The sequence below is a fragment of the Cydia fagiglandana genome, chromosome Z (genome assembly GCF_963556715.1).
Source record: "Cydia fagiglandana chromosome Z, ilCydFagi1.1, whole genome shotgun sequence".
Classification (NCBI taxonomy): Eukaryota; Metazoa; Arthropoda; class Insecta; order Lepidoptera; family Tortricidae; genus Cydia; species Cydia fagiglandana.
This window is the reverse complement of record NC_085959.1, coordinates 3,508,371-3,535,414: the sequence shown is the minus strand read 5'-3', so window position 1 is coordinate 3,535,414 and position 27,044 is coordinate 3,508,371. Positions and strand designations below refer to the sequence as shown.

At 36.4% G+C, this 27,044-nt stretch overlaps 1 long non-coding RNA gene across 1 annotated transcript in view; it reads right to left on the bottom strand.

Moving 5' to 3' along the window:
- The window catches only part of LOC134678786 (uncharacterized), a 246,073-nt gene that overhangs the window by 58,037 nt on the left and 160,992 nt on the right, over nucleotides 1-27,044 (bottom strand). The gene's annotated exons all lie outside the window — the stretch shown is intronic.

Here is a 27,044-nt window from a genome sequence, read left to right as displayed (position 1 = left end):
CAGCACCACACACGAACATGTGTGTGTAAGCGCTGGTGGAATAGCGGTAAGAGCGTGCGACTTGCAATCTGGAGGTCGCGGGTTCAAACCCCAGATCGTACGTCAATTTGTGTGATGACACAAATATTTGTTCCTGAGTCATGGTTGTTTTCTATGTATTTAAGTATTTATATATTATTGATTTATTATTTATGTACGAAATATCATTTGATATTTACCAGTCGCTTTTCAGTGAAGGAAAACATCGTAAGGAAACCGGACTAACCAAAATAATACACGCGCACGCAATTTGTCAATAAATTAAATATAAACAAACTTGGAGATGATTTACGCAATATTGACTTTGGCCCCGTTTTTAATTCTGCTGATGCAAAAAATGATACGCTGTACTTGAATAAAAATGTCCAACTGTAAAATTGCGATAAGTTGTTTTACCGAATATTTTTTTGGGAAATGATTATTTGGGTAAAATAATTTGGGATGTGATACTTTGGGAAGTTTGGGAAACGTTTTGTTTTACATTAGTAAATCAAGCAAGATGCATAGAGACTAAGTTACATACACGCTATACACCATAAAAACTTAGAACTTTGAGAAAGATTAAATGGACTAAAGTATGCACCGTACGCATCAACTCTAAACCTGGTCTTCCCGCTCATTTAAGAATACCCTACTGATATTCAAACCGTACAAAAAAAACCGTATTTTCACCTCGATTTTTTGTCTTTTTGGGCCCATTTTTGAACAACAGGTGAAATGCAGCATTATAGACTTATACCCATTTAGCTATTCTTGTTGTTCGAATACGACTCTACAACGCGCCCTTCAAAAAATGACGTATTACGATTATACAGAAAACTTACTAATACTCGTAAAATAATTACGTACCTACTGTATGTACTTTGATATTTAATACCGTAAAATGGGGTGAAAAGACACGATTTTCAACTTCAAGGACGATTTTCACCAATAATCCTAATGATAAAAGTAAAAATTTTGACATCATTTTATGAGTCTTGGTTAGTTCTTCAATTTTGCATTTGTGAAATCAATTTTGAGCCACCCAATTCAGGGAAAATCAAACAAAACTGCCTGTTTTCTCCATATCCGTAAAACGGGGTCGATAGACACACGAATGGGGTGAATAGAAATATGAAGTTTTAGTTGTCATAGGCATCGAATTTGGTCATTATTCTGTTGAGGCTCTGTTGGCAAATAGTATAGTATATATATATATCTGTTAAACAGTTATTTGATACAAAAATATTTTTTCGTGTATTTTAACCCCCAATGCGTGTTTTTTCACCCCTTTGTGGTATCTAATCACCCCCTATGCCGTAACTATTCACCCCATATGCGTGTCCACTGACCCCTTTTTTACGTAAAATTGCTTGTTGATAGTTTTTTGCATCAAAATGCTTCATTATAGAGAAAATTGGTGATATTATTTATTATTTAGGTACTACAGGTGCCAGATTAGCTAACTTTAACTACCGTAAAACGGGGTGAATAGACACGATTTTCAACTTCAAGGACGATTTTCGCCAATAATCCAAATGATAAAAGTAAAAATTTTGATATCATTTTATGAGTCTTGGTTAGTTCTTCAATTTTGCATTTGTGAAATAAAGTTAAGCCTACCCAATTCCGAAAAAATCAAAGAAAACTACCTGTTTTCTCCATTTCCTTAAATCGATAGACACAAGAAAGGGGTGAATAGAAATATTAAGTTTTAGCTCTCATAGGCATCGAATTTGATCATTATTATGTTTATACTCTATTGTAAAATCATATATATAAAATTGAAAAACCAGAACGGGATAAACAACGAGAGAAGAAGCGAGATGGCGCCTTACAAATTTCTAAAAAAGGTTTTGACACGTTACTCGAATACGACGCACGTATGATAAGAAAAAACTGTTCCAATCTATTATCTAAATATGAGAATAGAACTAGGACATAAAATTTATCGCTTTCGATGCGTATTTAATTTACAATAAGCAAATGAAATTTTCAAAATAACTTTATTCGGCCATCTCTCGGCAACTCTCGGTTGCTTTCGTTTGGCGGTGCTACAGATTAGACCAAAAAATCCGTAAGTTAAAGTAAACTAAATTATGTTTGTCATGTTGGTATACAGGTATTTCTGAGTTTTTTTACACGAAGTAAAATAAAAAGTGCTGTCAACCTCAACCTTAGTCTATAGAGCCCATACGAGTGATTTATGTCATATATGACTTATCATTCTTATCAATCAAAGTAATTACTATATTATTGTTATCAATTTGTATTTTGTTGTTTTAAATTTATTTTTGAGTTATATTATTTAGATTGACTTTCACGGCTTTGGCAAACATTGCCATTCGCCCGGGGAACGGGCTAAGAATGCTGAGATGGGCCAAAAATACAAAGTTGATAGTAAGTTACGTAGGTAGATTAAAGTGCATGTTCAGATATTATTGAGCGACCTGATAAAAATAAGCAAATATACAGTCAGCAGTTAGCCAAATATCGTAATATAATTTTGTTGCCATAGAAATAAGGATGTGGTCCGATATAGTGGCGAAATATTGAGAGACAAAAGCGGCTAAATTCAGTGGTGGCTCGGACACTTAGAGAGAATGGGAGAAGATCGTGCCGTGAAGAGAGCGCAGGTACTTGGGACAACAAAATGGGAAACGCCCGAGTGGACGTCCTAGGTACCGCTGAAACGACGTAGTTGCTCAAGACCTGCTCAACCTCGGCCATGGCGACTGGCGAGAGCTATCGCAAGACCGAGAGGACTAGACTACCTATGTTTGTATGAAAAGGCGATTTAAGGGCGGTGGTCGTCCATATTCGTCTTAAGGCGAAAATTAATCTAATGAACGTTTTTGCAACTAGGCTTATAAGAACAAATAATAATTTTATCTAGAAACAAGTTTTAAATAAATACGTGTAGATGAAAAAATACAATCTTGCCTTTTATCAAATAACATCATCTTTTGACAAATTTGCGAATTGAGTTATCCAAATACATAACGGCTACAAATAAGAAATCCCTATCACAGTTCTAAACCATGGCAGGGTTGAATACATAATAATGTCGGTATTTAACTAAACATAAGACGAAATCTTTATTTCATTTATGCGAGCGGAGCTGCGGGCCCGTCTAGTGGTATATAAATCTGTTAAACAGCTATTTGACACAAAATTATTTTTTCGTATCTTTTAACCCCCAAGGCGTGTCTTTACACCCCTTTCTTGTATCTAATCACCCCCTATGGCGTAACTATTCACCCCCATGCGTGTCCATTGACCCCTTTATCATGTAAAATTGCTTGTTATTAGTTTTTTGCAAATAAAATGCTTCATTATAGAGAAAATTTGTGATATTATTTATAATTTAGGTACTAAAGATACTATATTACCAGGATAGCTAACTTTTACTTAGTTGATGTCAAAATATTTACCGCTAGAACAAAGTTCAGACAGGCTTCATTTCTTACCTCGGCGAGACCTTACTTTAGAGTCAAAAAAATCTAAGTTTTAGGCAGTTTGATTACGTTCCTTTGGTATCAATATAGAGATTAAATAGTCTACTATATATGCATTCAAAATAATCTAATTTTAGAGATGTACGTTCTTAAATATAACAACTTGAAAGAAAATGTTCAAAATTTCTCTATTCACCCCGCGATTTCTGTTGACCCCGTTTTACGGTACATTAATGTCACTACATTTACCGCTAGAACAAAGCTCAGACAGGCTTCATTTTTTTACCTCGGTGAGGCCTTCCTTTAGAGTCAAAAAAATCTAACTTTTAGGCAGTTTGATTATTTTCTTTTGGTATCAATGTAGAGAATAAAAAGTCTACTATACATATACGTATTCAATCAGATTTTAGAGATGTACGTTTTTAAATATAACAACTTGAAAGAAAAAGTTCAAAATTTCTCTATTTCTGTTGACCCCGTTTTACGGTACTTAAGAACCTACTTATTTTGTTAAGGTGATAAGACTTTTATTGTGTACTACTCATAGTTTATATTTAAGTGAATACTTAAAAATTAATAAATATTTACCCGACTACGGCAACGCAAAAGGAGGGACAGGAGGGTTATGATTTTGACCGGTATGTATGTGGGTATGTATGTATGTTCATTTGTTCCCTCAGAACTTCTAAAGTACGCATTATAATTTGACAAACGATATGTCATTCGAATCGTCTTAATCGTCCGCTGGTTATAGGCTATATGACGTCACAAAAAAATGAACACGGCGCCCTCTAGAGGTCATAAAGTCACGAACCAAAAAAATAAAATAAAATAATGATGACGTGTTGTATATCATTTGAAAGAGCTCAATTAGCACATTTCAAATATATACATACTAGCTGTGCCCGCGGCTCCGCCCGCGTGGAATTCGGTCTGTTGTATTTTTCTTCCTCTCCCCTGGAGGCGGAACTTGAAGTAAAGTTGACAGATGGATATGCTAGAGGACTGTAGTCCAGATAAAATATTTTACAATTAGGTACCACTAAATAAAACTACACTCCAAAATCAATAGCTTTTTTGGCCCTTATTCAAATTTTACACGTGATTTAAACGACAGAGTTGTAGGTGTATATCGGACGATACAGTAAGGTACGCGCGCGAGCAAAAGCGAATCGGCTTGCCTGGCTAAAGCGCCACTCACCGTGGTCTTCTTCAGACTCCTGAGGAAAACCACGTGCCCTTTGTAACCTCAATGCGTTGCGAGACTTTCGCGAATCATTCGATTTTTTTAGGGAAGGCATGGTAATGCGTATAAAATGCGAGTCCCAAATCGTTTGACTCCGCAAACGACCAGTGCCAGATATTTTGATGCCCTAAGCATTTCTAGACCATGGTGCCCCCTCTCCCTAGGGTCGTCAAGATTATATTGATTTTTTTTTTGGTCAATTGAGTGACGTTCATTGCCGCATTACAGCTGGATATGGAAATCAGTCACATCATTTTATCACAAAAATTGAGAGTCCTGCAGCAATAACGTTGCAACAGAGTAATGCTGCTGAAGTCGCCACCTGAATATCACCTTTCTATATCATCTTAGAATGTTATTGAAAACGCGATCGAAGCGAGCGCGAAAATTTTTCGATATAAAAACGCAATTTAATAGACAGTTGGTCATTTTTATTTTTAGTATGGAAATAAGTCACATCTATTTGCACAAAAATTTACAGTGTTGCAACAGTTACGTTGCAAAACAGTAATGCTGCTGCAGTTGCCACCCGAATATCACCTTTATCATATCCTAGAATGTTATTGAAAACGCGAGCGAAGCGAGCGCGAAAATTTTTCGATATAAAATCGCAATATGATAGACAGTTGTACATTTTTACTGTTAGTATAGAAATCAGACACATCATTTTACCACAAAAATTGACAGTACTGCAGCAGTAACGTTGCAACAGAGTACTATTTTCGATATAAAAAAGGCAATTTGATAGACAGTTGTACATTTTTACTTTTAGTCCCAACCAGGCGCGAATCCAGGATTTCATACAGAGAAGGGATGTGACAGTTTCTCTCATCTTCTACTGCTCGCTCTTTGGCTTCACTCGAAAGCGCTACTTGATAGGATGCTTTTAGTTTTCGGCTTTCACGGGGCCCCTGAGACCTAACTGCCAAAGTGTTATCACTTTGACAGTTAGGTCTCAGGATCGCGGCTAAGTAGTAACTCGCCTTGGCCGACAAATCTGCCGTTCAAGAGAGCAAAATTCGCTATAAAATCGGTAACCTATGTCGAAAAAATCGGCTGGCCGCAAGCCCGAAAGCAAGATTTTTTTCCATGACTTTAAGGGCCTCCGCGTAAAGGTCAAATCGAAAGCCTACGTTGGAGATGTTCTTTCGTACCCTCACTCTCTTACTTTTAGTATGGAAATCAGTCACATCATTTTATGACGAAAATTGACAGTGCCGGAGCAGTAACGTTGCAACAGAGTAATGCTGCTGCAGTTGCCAACCGAATATCACCTTTAGCATACCGCAGAATGTTATTGAAAACGCGAGCGAAGCGAGCCCGAAAATTTTTCGATATAAAAAACGCCATTTGATAGACAGTTGTACATTTTTAGGGTTCCATACCCAAAGGGTAAAACGGGACCCTATTACTAAGACTTTGCTGTCCGTCCGTCCGTCTGTCACCACGCTGTATCTCACGAACCGTGATAGCTAGACAGTTGAAATTTTCACAGATGATGTATTTCTGTTGCCGCTATAACAACAAATACTAAAAACTGAATAAAATAAAGATTTAAGTGGGGCTCCCATACAACAAACGTGATTTTAGACCGTAGTTAAGCAACGTCGGGCGGGGTCAAGTACTTGGATGGGTGACCGTTTTATTTTTGCCTGTTTTGCATTATGGTACGGAACCCTTCGTGCGCGAGTCCAACTCGCACTTGCCCGGTTTCTTTACTTTTAGTCCCAACCAGGCGCGAAAAAGTTTGCCCCTCCTTCCTAAGTAGCGCCGTAAGATTCAGGGGCAAACTTAAATCAAGCGGGTATTGTGGCTACCCCCCCTTATATGGGTTGAATTTTTATAGCCTATAACCTGGCCGGAGATTTTCTCGACAGATTAGTAAAGTTTTCATCAAAATCCGTTCAGCCGTTTTCACGTGATGCGCGTTCAAATAAACAGACAAACAGATAAACAGATAAACAGATAAACAGACAAACAGACAAAAATTCTAAAAACTGTTGGAACGTGTTCTGTTATCGATTCTAAGTATCCCCAGCCAACTTTTTTTCAAATATCTTCCATGTACAGACTTTCGACCGTCTACAGCTTTATTATATGTATAGATTGCTAGCTTTTGCATCCGGCTTTACTTACATGAACCCGATAAAACATTAATTTATCGGGTAGGTAATTCGAACTACGAATCTACAAGCGCTCTGGATTCTATCCGCGTATTACCCAATTAAGGCGATACAAGATGATTTTTGCAAAAGAAATTTGTTTGGCCACTATCTATACATGGTGTTTTTTAATGATCTGCAATATTTTATAACGCAAATAGGTATAAAAGTCCAGATCAGCCAAAATGTAGGCAACAGCCGTACAAGAGACGTACGAGGCACGCTGTACGTACGAAGCTCGCTGTAGGTGTTCCAAAACCGGGCGCCTCCGGCGCCCTCATACTAAAAGGGTCGGGCGTAGCCCGACGTACGAGGTACACTATAGGCGATCCAAAGCCGGGTGTTGAAGGCGCCCTCATACTAAAAGAGTCGGGAGTAGCCTGACGATACGAGGTACGCTGTAGGCGTTCTAAAGCCGGGCGCCGAAGGCGCCCTCATACTAAAAGAGTCGGGCGTAGCCCGACGTACGAGGTACGCTGTACGCGTTCCAAAGCCGGGCGCCGAAGGCGCCCTCATACTAAAAGAGTCGGGCGTAGCCTGACGTACGAGGTACGCTGTACGCGTACCAAAGCCGGGCGCCGAAGGCGCCCTTATACTAAAAGAGTCGGGCGTAGCCCGACGTACGAGGTACGCTGTACGCGTTCCAAAGCCGGGCGCCGAAGGCGCCCTCCCGCCCTCATACTAAAAGAGTCGGGCGTAGCCCGACGTACGAGACACGCTGTACGCGTTCCAAAGCCGGGCACCGAATGCGCCCTCATACTAAAAGAGTCGGGCGTAGCCCGACGTATGAAGCTCGCAGTACGCGTTCCAAAGCCGGGCGCCGACTCAAACTATAAGTTTATACTATAAGAGAAGAGAAGTAGAGGTACACTATAGGCGATCCAAAGCCGGGTGTTGAAGGCGCCCTCATACTAAAAGAGTCGGGCGTAGCCCGACGTACGAGGTACGCTGTACGCGTTCCAAACGTACGAGACACGCTGTACGCGTTCCAAAGCCGGGCGCCGAATGCGCCCTCATACTAAAAGAGTCGGGCGTAGCCCGACGTATGAAGCTCGCAGTACGCGTTCCAAAGCCGGGCGCCGACTCAAACTATAAGAGTCGGGCTTTAAAGTAAAGTGGCATACGACCACGGCTATCCTCTGAATCTCTGTAAATATATAAAAAACTAGCTGTGCCCGCGGCTCCGCCCGCGTGGAATTCGGTCTGTTGTATTTTTCTTCCTCTCCCCTGGAGGCGGAACTTGAAGTAAAGTTGACAGATGGATATGCTAGAGGACTGTAGTCCAGATAAAATATTTTACAATTAGGTACCACTAAATAAAACTACACTCCAAAATCAATAGCTTTTTTGGCCCTTATTCAAATTTTACACGTGATTTAAACGACAGAGTTGTAGGTGTATATCGGACGATACAGTAAGGTACGCGCGCGAGCAAAAGCGAATCGGCTTGCCTGGCTAAAGCGCCACTCACCGTGGTCTTCTTCAGACTCCTGAGGAAAACCACGTGCCCTTTGTAACCTCAATGCGTTGCGAGACTTTCGCGAATCATTCGATTTTTTTAGGGAAGGCATGGTAATGCGTATAAAATGCGAGTCCCAAATCGTTTGACTCCGCAAACGACCAGTGCCAGATATTTTGATGCCCTAAGCATTTCTAGACCATGGTGCCCCCTCTCCCTAGGGTCGTCAAGATTATATTGATTTTTTTTTTGGTCAATTGAGTGACGTTCATTGCCACATTACAGCTGGATATGGAAATCAGTCACATCATTTTATCACAAAAATTGAGAGTCCTGCAGCAATAACGTTGCAACAGAGTAATGCTGCTGAAGTCGCCACCTGAATATCACCTTTCTATATCATCTTAGAATGTTATTGAAAACGCGATCGAAGCGAGCGCGAAAATTTTTCGATATAAAAACGCAATTTAATAGACAGTTGGTCATTTTTATTTTTAGTATGGAAATAAGTCACATCTATTTGCACAAAAATTTACAGTGTTGCAACAGTTACGTTGCAAAACAGTAATGCTGCTGCAGTTGCCACCCGAATATCACCTTTATCATATCCTAGAATGTTATTGAAAACGCGAGCGAAGCGAGCGCGAAAATTTTTCGATATAAAATCGCAATATGATAGACAGTTGTACATTTTTACTGTTAGTATAGAAATCAGACACATCATTTTACCACAAAAATTGACAGTACTGCAGCAGTAACGTTGCAACAGAGTACTATTTTCGATATAAAAAAGGCAATTTGATAGACAGTTGTACATTTTTACTTTTAGTCCCAACCAGGCGCGAATCCAGGATTTCATACAGAGAAGGGATGTGACAGTTTCTCTCATCTTCTACTGCTCGCTCTTTGGCTTCACTCGAAAGCGCTACTTGATAGGATGCTTTTAGTTTTCGGCTTTCACGGGGCCCCTGAGACCTAACTGCCAAAGTGTTATCACTTTGACAGTTAGGTCTCAGGATCGCGGCTAAGTAGTAACTCGCCTTGGCCGACAAATCTGCCGTTCAAGAGAGCAAAATTCGCTATAAAATCGGTAACCTATGTCGAAAAAATCGGCTGGCCGCAAGCCCGAAAGCAAGATTTTTTTCCATGACTTTAAGGGCCTCCGCGTAAAGGTCAAATCGAAAGCCTACGTTGGAGATGTTCTTTCGTACCCTCACTCTCTTACTTTTAGTATGGAAATCAGTCACATCATTTTATGACGAAAATTGACAGTGCCGGAGCAGTAACGTTGCAACAGAGTAATGCTGCTGCAGTTGCCAACCGAATATCACCTTTAGCATACCGCAGAATGTTATTGAAAACGCGAGCGAAGCGAGCCCGAAAATTTTTCGATATAAAAAACGCCATTTGATAGACAGTTGTACATTTTTAGGGTTCCATACCCAAAGGGTAAAACGGGACCCTATTACTAAGACTTTGCTGTCCGTCCGTCCGTCTGTCACCACGCTGTATCTCACGAACCGTGATAGCTAGACAGTTGAAATTTTCACAGATGATGTATTTCTGTTGCCGCTATAACAACAAATACTAAAAACTGAATAAAATAAAGATTTAAGTGGGGCTCCCATACAACAAACGTGATTTTAGACCGTAGTTAAGCAACGTCGGGCGGGGTCAAGTACTTGGATGGGTGACCGTTTTATTTTTGCCTGTTTTGCATTATGGTACGGAACCCTTCGTGCGCGAGTCCAACTCGCACTTGCCCGGTTTCTTTACTTTTAGTCCCAACCAGGCGCGAAAAAGTTTGCCCCTCCTTCCTAAGTAGCGCCGTAAGATTCAGGGGCAAACTTAAATCAAGCGGGTATTGTGGCTACCCCCCCTTATATGGGTTGAATTTTTATAGCCTATAACCTGGCCGGAGATTTTCTCGACAGATTAGTAAAGTTTTCATCAAAATCCGTTCAGCCGTTTTCACGTGATGCGCGTTCAAATAAACAGACAAACAGATAAACAGATAAACAGATAAACAGACAAACAGACAAAAATTCTAAAAACTGTTGGAACGTGTTCTGTTATCGATTCTAAGTATCCCCAGCCAACTTTTTTTCAAATATCTTCCATGTACAGACTTTCGACCGTCTACAGCTTTATTATATGTATAGATAGATGTAGTAAATTATATTACGTTGTATTTTTTTTTTAAACAATGATAACATTTATAATATTTCCTGTTTAATAATTTCAGATAAGAATTCTATCTTGTTTCATACTTTTTAGAGCGCGATTTGCAGTAGTCGGGTTTTAGTTTTTGAACTTATTTTTTTCCTTCTCTGCCTGACACACAAGGAATCCTAGTTCAGGCATTTGTAAACCACTATTAGTTGTCAAGCGGACCCCTGGCTCCCATGAGCCGTGGCAAAATGCCGGGATAACGCGAGGAAGAAGAAGAATAATTTCAGATCCATGTTAGATCAGCATCGCATTATAAAATAATAATAAAATAAAAATTAAAAATAGTTTATTTACCAGAAAAAATACATATGGTTTACTTAACCTATGACCGCCACACTAGGCTAGGCCCGTCTTGTCCAGTTTAAACAATTACAATTTTCAATAGCTTAAATATCTTCCTATTATATTGTTGGAATTGGCTTGTAGACCTTATCGGGATTAGTCCGGTTTCCTCACGATGTTTTTCTTCACTGAAAATCGACTGGAAAATATCAAATAATATATCGTAGCCAGAAGGTAGGTAGAATCATGGAGTTCGCCTTTTGTACATTAAGTTTTTCTTTTATGCACGTATGTTTAAACAAATACATATACAATATTTACCATGGTTGCATGCTGAAGCGATTTGGTTCGCTTGAGCTGTTGTTAGGTATCCCTCATTTATTGACGATTTCATCCATTCTGCAGCTTTATCTTCAACATAGAACACGACATCTTTATCGTTCGTTTTTATCTGCAAAAGTGAGACATAATACTCTATAGTGTTCACGTGCTGCATCCGCGCCGGTAAAGATTCCGACTACAACTATTGTACATACATTTTCCACATCGTTTGTAATTGGGCATTTCTATTTGTAGATGCACCCACAAATTGCATTTGAGGTTTTGGAATTTTCATATTATTTTCACCCAGAATCACGAGATCTTTTGATCCTAATACGAGAAAAGTGTCCCAAAAATTTTTTGGTCTTCTTGTTACTGTCATAGAAAGTTTAAAAAAAAGTAACCAAACAGACTAAGAACATTGGGGACATAGAAATGCCCAAATTAGATGTCCTCGTTATTTGTAAATATTTAGTGTGTGTAGTATTTATCCATGTAATTGTGTAAATAAATGTATTATATGGGTACTCCACAGCGAAAGTTTTTCGTGTTTTATTCACCATCGGCAGCCCGACAGCGTATATATCTACACTTATACGTCATACGCTACGCTGTGGTGTTGGTTGAGTCATCCTTGACGTGTAGACCGACTTAACTGCTACTAGTTGAGTGTGCTCAGAGCATAATAAAATGGTCAACCACGGCGTTGCACGAACAAGAGATTTCCTTTGGCAAGTTGGTCCTTAGGACCCAAGGATAGATTTAAGAAGTGGAGCCACCCAGATTTTTGATGCAGGGGGGGGGGTTAAGCGTCTGCGACGTCTGAGGTTAATAATTCTTTAAGTTTAGGTTCTAAGTCAAGTTTAGTATCATTTTCAACTAAATCAGAGATGTAGACATAGTTTTCATCGAAATCGGTTCAGCGAAATCAATTGTTTTATTGATTACGGCGTTTATAGATTACGGCGCGCCGTGCGAAACTCAGGACGGAAGATTTGACGATCGCGCGAGTTTTAAATCTTTTGCTCAATAACTCTGAAGTTAGATATACTTCTGATTAAAATTTCACTGCACGAATCCCTGGATTTATTACTAGCTATCTTATACTAAAATAATACTGATGGAATGCTGCATGGAATTCAGGGTAGGTAATATATATTATGTACATTATACGCTGTCGACGCCTTTGATGAATAAAACGCGTAATATTGCAGCCCTTTTGCAGCTGGGGGTCATCCATTAATTACATCACACACGTCGCGGTGATCAAGATAATGTGACATGTTGTGACAAGAGGAGAGGGGCCGGGAATCACAAACTATGTGACGTCACTTTAACTTCATCAGTAACAAAAAAAAAATATTTAAATTATTTTATTCGCTGTACGATTAAAAACAAGTTTTTGGAACGAGAATCGTTTAATTATCTGTCCCAATCAGTTTCGGGTTATAATATTACCAATAGGTATTGCTTTTGTTAACAATATTTTGATAAAATATTAGTCCGCCATTTGTAGGTACATTGTTGTATATATTTAGTGCAATAAACTTTAAATAAAATAAAATATAAAATAAATATTAGCCGATTTCGTTGAAAAAATGTGACGTCACACCAGGAGGAAGGGGTTTGCCAAATGTGATCAAGTGTTATAGGGAGAGGTACTCGTACCTCATACAGGAGAAAACCTACAAATTCGTGTGATGTAATTAATGGATGAAATTACATGGACTTGAATCGTGGGTGTACATCCGTGATAAAAAAATACCACCAAAACTTACTATTCCCAGATTTCTTAAAAGACAGTCATCTATACAATCTTCAACCTCCTTTATGCATATAGGAATTTTTTTTAAATCTAGTATTGAGCCCATTATCTTCTCTGCGACCTTGAAATAAATAAGGGGAAATAAGAAAAATAGTACATTTCGATGCTAGTGCGGAAGGTATGTCATTACTTCACGAGTACCGAGATATCTTGCCACGAGCCGCAGGCGAGTGGCAAGAATCGGGACGAGTGAAGAATGACATTTCCGCACGTGTATCGAACGACGTTTTTTAATACAGTTGCGAAAAAATAAGAAAAACATTGTTAATCGTACACTAAACAAAAGTGGTAACAGTGACAGCTCGGTTAGACGTCGTCTTTAAGTATATTATATCGTCGGTATACTTCTAAAACATGATAACTACCTGAAACATAGTTTCGAGAAAACGCGAGTTGAAAGTTTGATCCTCTAATGTGGGAATTTAGAGACGCGTTTTTACAAATTTAGTTTAACATTTAAAATTTTTGGATATTAAAATTGTCTATAAAGTGATAAAACTGATGTTTTTGAACCGAAAAATATTAAATATTGGCCGACAAAAACATGGGATGTGCTAGTTATCATGTTTTGCCTGTATAAAAAATGGACTGATATTTGCCTATTAATTTATAATCATATAAAAAATAATTATATATAATTAAAAATAATGACAGTGATAAAAATACTAGTTCACACGGCATTATAAGTAAATTCTAAAAACTACCGTTAGGAATAAAAAGTAATAAATTACATACAACATGTTATTATTTACAGGTAAACAGTTATAAGTGATTCTAATATTACAATTTTTGACTTTTCCCTCCTTTATTGAAGAAACATGTGACAATACACTCCTTATTAACTAAATTACTGCAATAAATTATGTAACTGATTTTTTTAGCGTTTAACGAGCATAATGTTAATCAGTTTAAAGTGAATTTAATATTGTCTAGTTGTATAATAGGTCGCGTATTGAAAGAAATGTCTACAGGTAAATAGTAATGAATAATGTTATAATGTTTTACCCGTTGCTATAACTAGGTTCTTAATTATAGGTACATTCAGGTAAAAAATGTTAACGTTACTTTATATATTTTGCGTGACCAGTTTTATGAGATAAGGTAGTGTTAAATACTCTTATTATGTTTTACGTGTACATTATATTTAATTTCCTGTCTGTTAGTACTTTTTTACACTGTGTAACTTTGTAAATAATAAACATAATTTAAAAAATGTCACATATATATTTAAAGCAATAAAATTTGAACAAAATTGTATAAATAACTCATTTTTGACCATTTCGTCAGTTATCATGTTTTTGAAGTATACCGACGATATCTATGGGCGTTTGGCAGCTATTCCGTTCCATTCAGTCAACTTATTAAGAACGGAATTTTCAATATTGAATATTAAAAAATAAACGTGCTATAATGATGAAGAGGTAAGTAATTAAATATGAAATATGTAATATTTTTCGTATTCTTACATTAACGGTAGGTTTTTATGCTGATTACGACGTTTAAAGGAAACTAATATTAACACTCATCAATAAGTAGTCGTGAATTGGAACAAGTATAAATTTAAAAAAATTGGAAAAGTAAAAAGCACTAGTTCGAGATAACCAACTTTCCGCACGCTAAACAGCTACGTAAAGTAGCACTTTTTGAGCAACTGTATTAAAAAATAAGATTAACCTAGTTATGCGATAATTACGGTAAAATAACAGACTGCCGTCCGGCATATTGTTTGACGTAAAGGCATGTAAGGCAGAAGCCAATTCAGTATACTTACAGCCACGGTTTAAAATAGTGTACAATAAATTGTAATCAGTTATTCAGTTCTGTTATGAAAACAATCGAATTTTCTTAAGTAAGGAATAAAATGAAGTTCAAAGTGTTTTTATTTGTGAGTATATGTGACAAACTGATTACAGTGGCGGTAAATAAATATGTGTAGCACTATGTATACCCTGCCTTGGTGTACAAAAATATACTTTATCTACACACGTGTCATTAGTGCTCTATAATGCGTTCAGAAACCGTAGGAAATGACAAGCTTTATTACAACCAATTTTACTATGAGAACTTTCTTATCTGTGATAGTACGAAAATTTGTACTTTAATATACATAACGTTATAGATTTTTGTAGGTTATGAGTTTAAATTTGGAACAGCAGTCTAAACTCCAGTAGGTCTCTATTCTAGTATCCATAGATATTTAAACAGTTATCGATACGAAACGTCAATTTAGTATGTTTTTTAAATATAAACCGCACGATATTTGATCTCGAGTGACATGAGAATAGGGACTTCATTCTTTTGTCTAGGAATTAAAAAAAAACTATGGATGTGTGCCATGCGTGAAAAAAGTTTTCATTCACCGCCATTTGACGTACAGTTTATCTTTTAGTTAGTTTTAAGTATGTGTTTAGATAAAGTAGTGTATGTAACTATACATAATTAGGCATTAAAACACTCGTGTGATCCTATCAAGAAACTCACTAACGTTCGTTTCTTAAACCCACACTCGTATTTTAATGCCTCTCATTATGTAGCAGTCACATAAACTACTAAAGTAACATGCGAAATGAATTAACATATTTTATAAATACCTAACTAACTAGTTATTAACTATTAATATTAAAACTTTAAAAGTCATGTCTAATCAGAAGCATTATAGGTTACAGCAAAAATTAAAAATAGAGTAAAAACAATTATAAATTAATAATGTAGGTATATAGTGTATACATTTTTTAATGCTTAAGCTGATTTAAGGGTAACCTTCTAAAATGGGCAGGAAATTTGTTTGTGTTTGTGAAATAGAAAACGTCAGCATTTTGAAGTAATTCCTAGATCATTTGATATCTTTATTTAACACAAATGCTTGACTTAATAACTTCCTTAGTTCAAATGGCTGCGAGCCAAAATAAAAACTAATCCCTAGGGATTAAAATGGGTCATGGCTCCCACCCGCGCGCAATACCACCTACCTGTACCTGCGTCAAACACTGAAACACCACACGCTTTATAAGCAAGTGTGATGTAACAGTACATTGTGCAACGAGGGGGGTAAGTCAAATACTAGAAGTGAGACTCTAGTTTGCAATATTCTTTCCCCCGGAGTAATACACAAAGATTTTCATCGCACTTGCGAAGACAAAACTAAATTTTAAGCGCAATATTTCTTAAATACGGTGACAGTCAAACGTTATTTATTGGGTAAGTTGACATTGTTTGTATGGTAATTTTATCTTGTATTATCTTGTGAGCGTTTGAGATCTCGTGTACTTAAGCCCGCAAGAGCTTTTCACAAATAAAATAAATCGTTCGATATATTGTCATTTTTAGAGCACCGTATTACAAAACATTGTTCACAGTGCTCTTATGGGATCACTTCGGTCTGGCAAATCAGTTAAATGCGTTTTTCTCAAAGACCGTTTGATGTAGGTAGGTTAATAGGTACCTGCAATTTGGAATAGTTATGGCAAGTACCATTACTAACACTGTGAATAAGTCAAAAGTGCTTATTTCTGGTTTTAGGGGGTTGAGAGGGGTAGGCTGAATTTTTATTTTCAATTGTAACAATTGTGTGAGGTGCCATTAGAAAGCTTGCAAAAAATTTAGTCCATGGACTGATTTAGACTTCATTTTAGAGTGCAGTAGTTTCGATAAAAATGCATTAAAAGTTGCAAGTTTTCATACAAAAAATTTAATCTCTGTCCTGGCGATTTTGGCGAAAACTTAGCTAACAGGCAGCTGACCAGTCAATACCCAACCAAAACAAGCATGATGGAGACGGCGGGAAAATTATCAGGTTAAGGCGCTCTTATACTCGAGTTTTACGTTTTCAAGGGGGTGAAGCAGACGCAGCGATAGAATAGGCAGGGGGGCACCCCGCGCGCCCCACCGCACGATTCCCGCGCAACACGTCTACTTCCTTATTCTGTCGCCATCCGTATTCTGGTTTGTTAGTTCCGAAATTTTTTACGGAAATTTATATTGAATAAGGTTTATATATTGACGAAATAAATAAAAAATGAGATTGTTTATAGGCTAGTTCGTATTTTGATGAGTATTTCATGAAATTTACAATGTTGGTAAGTATAGATAATTATATGTAGAGTATTCCACAGTAAAATAATAAAAATCAATGATTTCTAATCACATTTAATTCCACGTTGTTTTATAATTCATGTAGTCTTGTGTGATATAATAAGCTTTAGAAATCGATACTTTTGGGTTCAATTGGCGTAAAGGACATTTTGGCGAAAATGAGTTATATATACAGTTTTATTCAAAATTCCAAGCGCTTTCGTTCTGTATAGTTAAATATTCAATATCTCTTTAAATGTTGTCAATTTTATACTATGATTTTGGAAAAACACCTTAGCTCAGGGGGCGTAAATGACCAGTTATAAATTACATAGTATAGTAAAAGTAATTGTTATAAATTGTATTGATAGACATAAATAAATAGATATGATTGTGCTGAAGTAATAAACAAATAAAACAAAAATTGTTTTGTGGCAAAAAAAATTTGTAAGTACTCATTACGCCCTTTTTATAATAAGACAACCATAAAAAAAGAGGCGTAAGGGACGCTCTTCTTAAAAACAGTCGTATCTTTTGGCGTAACGGACATGCTATTTTCGTAAATAAGTATTGTATTATAAGTTCAAGCAATCAGTTCAAAAGAACTCAAAAAGTTAAGAATAAGCCATAAATACAGACATCCGTTTATTGAAACAAACAAAAGGTATGATTTTTTTTTCTCAAAACCAAAGCGTTTTTGGCTCTCCTAAAAATCGCGTTTTGTCCGTTAAACCCTTTGAACCTACGGTAGTCGATGTGTACCGTAGTTGGTAACGAATACACCCTGAATTCAGAAAAAAATATCTGAGTATGTCACTTACGACCCCCTACTAAACAAGACTCACTAAATTATCAAAAATGTCATGGTCGTAAAGGACATTCATAGTGTTTTTGACCAATTTTAAAGGACATCAACTTCTTTCGTATTGAATTTATAGATATGATCGCTAATTTAGGTTAAAGAGACTAACATTTTGAATACTTTTCCAATACACATCAAAAATATAGCTCGATAAATAAAAAAAATATATCAACATTAAACAAAACATCGCAGTTATTCGCGTCTCCTGAAAAGTAGCATTTTGTCCTTTACGCCAATCGAACCCAAAGGTATCTTCAGTTTTGTCTTGACCGGGCGCGTGCAATATTACACTGGACTGCCGAGATAAGCGAGTGTTCAATAAGTAATTTGCGTACGATTTCCTATTCCTAAATGATCGATTTAAAAGTAATGTTAAAAATAGGCTCATATTAATTGTTATATTGTTTTATTGTGTAGTGGACATAATATTGTCTATCGTTCGGACAATATTTTATTGAACTTGCCGAGTTTTTTAGTATGAATGTACTCGTAGCTATCTATGAATGTTTATGTAACCTGAGAGATTTAACTAGTCTTTAAGTGTGGTTTCATTTAGATAGATTAACCACATTGTAAGACAAAAGTTCGATAATATCGATACCATTGATAAAATATGCTGCTGTCGATCGTCCTATAAGTTGTCAAACACAGTCCTTAATAATCCCCTATCCTCCTAAGGTCCAATGTCCTACCTAAAGCATTTATTCAGTTCGATGAAATTTAAATCATAATAAGTCGTTCAATTTTCATTTTATTTGTAATAATGGATATTCTTGTATAAGATATATGTGAAAGCTTTTAGTACTAGAATTTTTAATCAATAGCCTTACCACGACTTTGACACTGACATATTCGCTAACGTCTGCGTAACTTACTTTCTATCCAACCTCGACACTGGCGGAATCATCAAGCCCTGATGGAGCCATAACACACAAAAATTGATTGAACTTACTTTCTTACATCATCGAGTATCTTATTTTAAAACGATTATGAAACAATTAAGTAAACGAATTAATTTAAACCGATTTGGTCATTAAATAGTTATTACTTCTTCGTCCAGATACGTTTCAAACTTTTTAAAGTGCTTGAAACGAAGTTTTTTTGTTTTATATCAACGAGTTAGTGTAGCCGAGCTCATGCAATGACAGAAATAATTAAATTACACACAAACAACCACTTCCACTGCTCAGGGACGAATAATAACAGGCATAACATATCCCTGCGCCCGATCAAGCTGCATCTCCGATGAGAATCGGGGTAGCGAGGCGATGGGCAGTCGCTGATACACCTGTCTTTTTCTCTTAATCAACAAAAAATGCGAATCAGAAAGGTACAGAGTGTATTATGTACAGGCCAGTATCTTGTCGCAGGACTGTAAGAGATTCCACTGCGAGTAAAATAACGATAGTTGCTGAAAAAACCTGAGCTGAGGTTTCTAAGTTAAAGGGCAAACATTACATTTTAGTAATAAAGGGCCCATAAAACTATTTAATAATTTGGTATTATAGACCTTAACGCCCATGAATAAAGATAACTGCGGAAAAAACTCTTAGCGTAAATGTTTTCAGATTTAAGGACATTATACACCATCAAAACATAATATTAAGACACATTAATATTAGAAAAGTCCTGTACAACCTGGTTCGCTTCATATACTTATGGTAAAATCATTTTTAGGGCGGGTAGTAAAGGGCAAGTAAAATAATATCAATACTAAAATATGTCCTTTATGACCATCTTGACCATACGATATGAAAAATCATCAAGACAAATGAAGGGCTTAAAGGACAACAAAAGACATGTGAGTCATTTACAACAATATTTATATTTAGCGGTAACCTTTACGATAACATATATGAACATGTAATTTATAACTGTTCATTTACGGTCCCTGAGCTAAGGTGTTTTTGCAAAATCATAGTAAAAAATTGGGTCGTAAAGACAACTTTTTAAAAGATATCGAAATTTTAACTATGCAGGACGAAAGCGCTTGGAATTCTGAATAAAACTGCATATATAACTAATTTTCGCCAAAATGTCCTTTACGCCAATTGAACCCAAAGGTCGATATTATAAATGTCACAAATTTTCCTAAAATTAACAATATTTTTATGTACCTATATACAGAATATTCTAGAGGTATAATAATATTATATTATAATATATTATTATACAGAATATTCTAATAAATGTATTGACAGTGCGCTGTTATTATGTAAATTTAATGAAATTTATCTCTAAGTAAGTCTCTATGGTTCATTTTATATATTGCTTGAATAGCCCTCTTCTGCAGAACAAAAATGGTATTTAGAGTTAGACGAAGAAAAGTCTGCAGCGGATTTGATAGCCCACGCAGTGCAAGTGTTATTTTAAATGTCAAACTTCTATGAAATTATGAGTGTAAATAATACTTGCAGTGCGTGGGCTATCAAAATCGCCTAAAGACTTTTCTTAGTTTAACTCTAGTAACTATTCGGTCGTATCAATGTTACATAGTATCTGAACGGTTGCTCCTTCTGTCTTATGATGACATAATGCTATGGCAGTTATGAAAATAAATACTGATCGAGTTGTTTACACATAGGTTAGCAAACGTTTTGCTCACTGCAAAAGCTGCAGAACTCAGTCTATTTGAAAGAGGAGAAATATGGGGACCCCACTTGAGTTTAGAATCTAGAGTTATACCATGAAAAACTGTAGGTACTATCAACTAATCGTAATATGGAGCGCTTCAAAAATTGGCGAGCGTCCGACCTCCAACGCGTCCCGCTTGGGACTGAGCGGTGAGATGGCAGCGGGGGCGCGAGTAAATGGTGCCGTGAATTCGTAAATTTTGAGTTTATAGTTATATGTGTTACGAAATTAACAAGATTAAACCCGACGGACATTACATCATTACAGACGTTTATTTTGATGTGATTTTCAATACATAAAGTAGTATAATATTTAAATGAAATGAGTTATAAGGTGAAAAATAAAGGTATGTTTGGATTTTTTTTCTATCGAGCGAAGTTTGTCCAATTATGTAACGAGTACCCGACGTACTTAGATAAAGGTCTCAAAAACAACATATATTTTTTTCACGTGTTTAATCTTTGCCGTTTCTTAATAAAATGGCATTAAAATTACGTTTCTAAGAGCTTACCTCGCCTTAACTTTATCTTTATTACTTTTTCAACTGCAGCCTGATCTTTAGCCTAGCCTTATAGCCTGAGCTTAGGGCTAGCTAACTGATGCTTACACTGGTCATTTCATATTAGGAAGTAGTTTTAGCAGAAAGATCCTTACTTAAAATTTTGGCATTGAAATCTATAACGTATGTCCGTGCTATAAAGTTTAATTTTACTTACTTTTGTGAGATATTTCATTTTTACAAGCTTTTATTTAGTTTCACCTGACCATTGTCTGTCTGTCTTTCTGTGTGTAATCAAATCTTGCAAGTTAAATTTGATCCACTTCCCGGTTTCCGATTGAGTTGAAATTTTGCATGCATGTATAAATCGGATGATAATGCAATATTATGGTACCATCGAGCTGATCTGATGATGGAGACAGGAGGTGGCCATAGGAACTCTGTGATGAAACAACGTAACCTAATTGTGTTAGGGGTTTTTAGAATTGCCTCGATGGGTATTAGTTGTCTGTCGTAAGAAAAGTACAGTCAGCGATAAAAGCTTGTACCTAAAATGAAATTTTTGCCAAAAACGTATTTTCTGAATAGCCTATAAGTATAAGAGAGAAAAAGAGCTACAAAATACAACCTTGATATAATGCAAATAAGTTTAAATTTTGAACGGGCTTTCCAACCAATGGACTATCTTAGTATGCTCAGTAAGAAACATATTTATTATTGGAGTTTATCTGTAATAGTACATTACTACAGAGACCGGGACGAAAGGGGTTGCCGGCCGAAGACTAGGTCTGAGGCGGGCAACCCCATTTCCCGCCGAGGTATGTATAGTGCTTTTCTCAAACATGCAATGAAATAAATAAAATGAAAAATCCACGAAACCCAAGTTTTATTTATAGAAAAAACTAAAAGTAAACTACACCCAAAATATAACTAACACGTACCTTTATCTTTATCACTCGTATGTTTTACACGAGTCGTGTATTTTTACTACCCGTATATTTTCATGTATCTTTGATTTTTTCGCCTTGTATCCGTCAGACTATCGTTTTCGTCGCATAAGTTTACATAGTTTTGAATATTGATATCATGTTTCACATACATCGTTGCTTTATGCATGGAGTAAATAAGTATAATTTCCACAGTGTTGACGATTTTGTGGTTACTTTCATCTCTTTAAAATATGCACAAAACTGTTTCTAATAAACTGCCTTAATAAATTATCAAACTGCACAACGGGACTTAATCGCGTATTTAAGTTTTAAGATTTACCTCCGACGTTTCGAGGACGGCGTTGTCACCGTGGTCTCGGAGAAGACTGGCTCAAGTTGACATCAATATCTCCCGTCCCGTTGTGCAGTTTGATAATGTTTAATAATCGTGAAAGTTTAAATCAGTGTTTTGCCATAATAAATTGCCATAAGCAAACTTAAACATTCTTCGTCTTTGACTTGGCGGCAGAGGCAGCAAGTTATTTAAAATCAATTCTGCTTACGCTGCCAATTCCAACTCCTACGATTACAATTAATATAAATTTCATTGTTTCGTCGGAACTCATAAAATCAACAACCATAAATCCATTAAAACGAAAATACAGAATGAAATTTTTTCTACTTTGCCTCCATAACAATTTAAAAAAATAACTAGGTACGCGTGTTTGAGTAGACCTTTTTACCGCTAACGTTTAGATGAAATATTTTAAATGTTTTTTTTTATTCGTGTGCTAAATTTATAATTTTTAATTATAGAATTTAGCTAATAATGTATTATTTATTATGTTCATGTTGACTTTACACAAATAAAACTGCAAATTATGGCAATTTTTTTTTTTTTTGTATTTTTTTATAGGCGTAGTGGCGTGGTAATTACGAACCATAAAGCAAATACTGCCTCTAGATTTGTTTGTAATGGATGTAATGGACTCTAATAATTATGCCTTCATTGGAGTAAAAGAGAAAGATCCCCGCAAATTGCGAATTTCGGTTTTCGCGGTAGCCCCTCAGTCCTGTTACGAGAAAATTATTTTGGAAGACATTAATAGTATATGACAGTTAAATATCACAGTTTTTAGAAACAAAGGTAAAATTGACGAAATATTTAAAGTAAGCCGATCTTGTTTTTTAGCAGTTCTAAATAATATTAAAGTCTATATATATGACATGGAACTAGATACAAAATCAAATAAAAAAATAATAATGAGTTCTAAATTCAAATTGAAGGAGTATACATTTAAGGTATTATAGGCCAAGCACGCACCACGATTTTAATTTTTGCGATACGATTTTAGAATCGCGCTGTAATATATCGCAGAAAATTCACTGCGCGCACTGCGATGAAAAAGTCGACGATTTGTTCATTCTCAACATGGATTTCGTACCAGTCGCTTGTCATGAAACGTGTCTTTAATATGCGAATGCTGTATGACTTTGAGCATTTATAACACAAAGGTGATCCCCGTCTATTTCCATAATTAAATGGTTAACATCTAGCGTCTCATTTTGAGACTCCATTGGAGATGCAGGTGCCGAGATGTTGGGGTTTGGAGAGCGAAATGCCGACTGAGGTCCGGCCGGGGTGCGATTTTATTATCATAGTGCGCGCGGGGCCATACAACTCCGCATGCTGCAATTCACTTTGCGACAATCGCGTCGCGAACAATCGTGGAAAAATGTGACAAATCACAATTTTAAAATCGCTGCGATTTTTTTTCGCATATGCGCGCACCAAATACTTTATTCATATATATGGTACAAAAACAACATATAAACACATACGTTGCATTTCTGCGACAAAATTATCGCAGGACAAAAAATCGTGGTGCGCGCTTGGCCTTACTCTAAATTATTATAATACATCAAGCATTCGCGAGATGCTCGACTTCGGTATTCAAACACAAAGCATTATAGTACAAGAATCTAACTAAATGCAAGTAAGTATCCAAACGTGCAAAATAAGTATCCAAACTTAAAACCGTCTAGGGATGCATGGTAAGGTGCTCTGAACACCGTAGTCTTGACTTCGTGCTTGGCCAATTATTTGACAGGTTAGGCATCGATCGCTCAGGCCCATCCGACATTCAGCCACGATTGAAAATTGTGTAAAAATATTTTAACGCTATTTATAAAATTAATCAATTTAAATACTTTACAATGCCTATGCTCGGAAACTGGCACTTTCCGTACGTGTGCGGGGAAGTAGCTTTTTAATTTACTAAATATTGAATAGTTTCGTGTTGTCCTAACCTAGGTAATAATTGAAGGGATGTTTACAAAAACAACATAACTGCTTAGAGCGGTTGACACTTTTTAAAGAACATATTAATCGTTTCAGGTGTCAACCAGTGTAGTCAGTTATGTTGTTTTTGTAAACATCCCTTCAATTATTTTAACAACTGCAATCGAAGAATTTTAATTTTCATCCTTTTTAAGTATAATCAATAAAACATTTATTAACAAACAAAAAATCTTGATGTGTGTGTATAAAAACAGACAAATTATTGATTTATCTGAAAGTTTAAAAATAAATACATATATTATGTTTCGGCATTATTGATATTTAGCGCCATCTGTAATTGATTTATTTCATGTTTTTCTGCGCCATCTAGTGGCGGTCGGTGAAACGAATGGCAGATGATTTTACTTTGACAAGCGGCTTAACTGATTATTGGCGTTTGCGCGCCATCTGTTGGCGACTTTATTAATCATTCCGTGAATCAGGTGACCGTTGGCAAACCGGTTGGCTTGTTTTTGAACGGAGGCGAACTTCACTTTCGCTTGAGCCGCCGGCCTGTCTACGCGTCAAGAGGGATGAATCATCAGCAGTTCCACTTCATCAAATATCACATTTTTGAATGTATTTGTTGATAAAAATACAAAAATCACTGTATGTATGCCTTTAATATTTGAGGAGTTCCCTCGATTCCTCATGGATTCCATCATCAAAACTGGGTATTGACAAAAACGGGACCAATCTGTATGCATATACAATCATAAAAATAATTTTCAAAATCGGTCCAGTAATGATGGAGATATGGAGTAACAAAACAAAAAAAACATACAACCGAATTGATAACCTCCGCCTTTGAATTTTGAAAGTCGGTTAAAAAATATATGATGTACGGTACGTCACGTAAGCCGCAATTTTATTATGTTACTTGCTGCTACGGAACCCTTCATGGGCGAGTCCGACTCGCACTTGGCCGCTTTTTATCATATTGGGATCGAATGAGCTGGTGGCTGACTATGACTAGAAATAACATATAGGTACATAATACTCGTATATCCCAATTACATCCCATCTTAACCGGGGAAAAATGTATGAAAGTATGTTGCGGGGAGCAGCACCCTGCTCTCTGCAACATATGCCAAGCGCCACCTTATGCCAAGATGTGACAATCGCTTGCAGAAAACGAAACGCTAAGATTTAATAAACTTTTATGTATAATATGTATATGGAAATGATCTTGTTTCGTTTCGTTTGAAATCGTTCAAGTTTCGTTTCGTTTTCTGCAAACGGTCGTCGTGTTGGCTAGGCCCCCAAGCTAGAAATCGAAATAAACGAGATCGTATTATAAGATGGTGATGGATCCAGTGAAAGTATTTATGTATCTTTTTACTAACTGAACAAGAAATGCAGGGCAGCTGTGCCCACAACCCCGCAATCACAACGATTGCTGACACCATCACCAACGCCATTGTTCTCGAACTGCAACAGAAGGTAGGTATTTATTGTGAATATATGTATATTAAGTATACTTAAAAACACAACACAAACACAATACAGGCTAAATACAGGCTGTTTTTAGGGTTCCGTACCCAAAGGGTAATAAAAACGGGACCCTATTACTAAGACTCCGCTGTCCGTCTGTCTGTCTGTCACCAGGCTGTATCTCATGAACAGTGATAGCTAGGCATTTGAAATTTTCATATATGATGTATTTCTCTTGCCGCTATAACATCAAACACTAAAAACAGAAAGTAATAAATATTTAAGGGGGGCTCCCATACAACAAACGTGATTCTTTTGCCGTTTTTTGCTTAATGGTACGGAACCCTTCGTGCGCAAGGCTGACTCGCAAATGGCCGGTTTTTTAGGCACCTGCAATAATTTACGGTGTGATTATACGGGGTCATTTTTGGACCGTTAGCCATATTGTGCGCGGGGATTATTAGGTAGGTCATACTGAACAACTGTTTTTATGGGAGCTTGGGGCCAACTGATTAACAGTCCGCCGGACGGTATCGGCCTGTCAGTTGTTCGAAACTGTCAAAATTTTGTTCTAACTCACAGGCCTACACTGTCCGGCGGACTGTTAATCAGTGGGACCCTATATATTATTCAAAACCTGATTTGACACCGTGACGTCATGATATCAAACTGAGATAAAATGAAAAAAAAAAACGATTATTTCGTATTACATTCATAAGAATATTGTAGACTAATACCATTTAAGTAATATCATTTTAAAATGATTCGGAATAACTACCAATACAAATCGTGTTATGCATAAGAAACAATATTTTGCTTACTTATCAAGCAAATTATTATTTTTTTTATTATGGTTCCATTCGAAAATGTTTTCATGTATTTTATGTAATGTAATGAACTTTAATACTCGATAACTAGAACTTTCTTTGCATAATATGAGCGCATTAAGGTAGCCTTGTTGGCGCGCTTTAGTTTTTTGTCCACAACATCCAGTTTTTATCAGAAATTTAAAATTTGAATTGTGATGTATAGTTGAATAACTGTTTTTTTTAAATATCATACGCAACATTTTATTGTCGATTTTAGTTTAGCTATAAAATTGATATAGGTACATCTACTTTTTCCATAAAAAGTGGCGTTTCTTTGTTCCAAGGTCTTAAACCATACTTTTTTTACAAACAATGTTTAAGTGAATTATAATAAATTTATTAACCTTTCATTACATATAACACACATGTATGTGAGACTCATAGTACGAGTATAGCTATAAT